We start from the raw sequence: 306 nt of genomic DNA, 5'->3' as shown, positions 1-306 counted from the left end.
TCCCTCCGGAGATAGTGGAGCCAGCGCAAGTCATCACGGGTCGCAGCACGAACTGGAGGGGTGCTGGGTGACGGATGGTAGGAAGGTTAAGGATAGCCTCTGAGAGGCGGTCGTGTGAGTAGGGTGTTTGCGAGTCGGTTCAGGACATCGGGATACGGGCTGTTCTCTGGTCTAGCCAACCTACCATCTTAAGCTCAAAAACGGATACCGGCGAACAGGGAAAGGTGGACGTGACTTACGGAGCTGCGGGTACGGTTCGGAATGCTCCCGGCTGGGGGGGCAGGCTAGATCTGAGGTAAGTAGAGG

Source organism: Sinocyclocheilus grahami, unplaced genomic scaffold, assembly GCF_001515645.1.
Source record: "Sinocyclocheilus grahami isolate Dianchi unplaced genomic scaffold, SAMN03320097.WGS_v1.1 scaffold2434.1, whole genome shotgun sequence".
Classification (NCBI taxonomy): domain Eukaryota; kingdom Metazoa; phylum Chordata; class Actinopteri; order Cypriniformes; family Cyprinidae; genus Sinocyclocheilus; species Sinocyclocheilus grahami.
The sequence above is the reverse complement of the archived record's forward strand: the minus strand, read 5'-3'. Positions refer to the sequence as shown.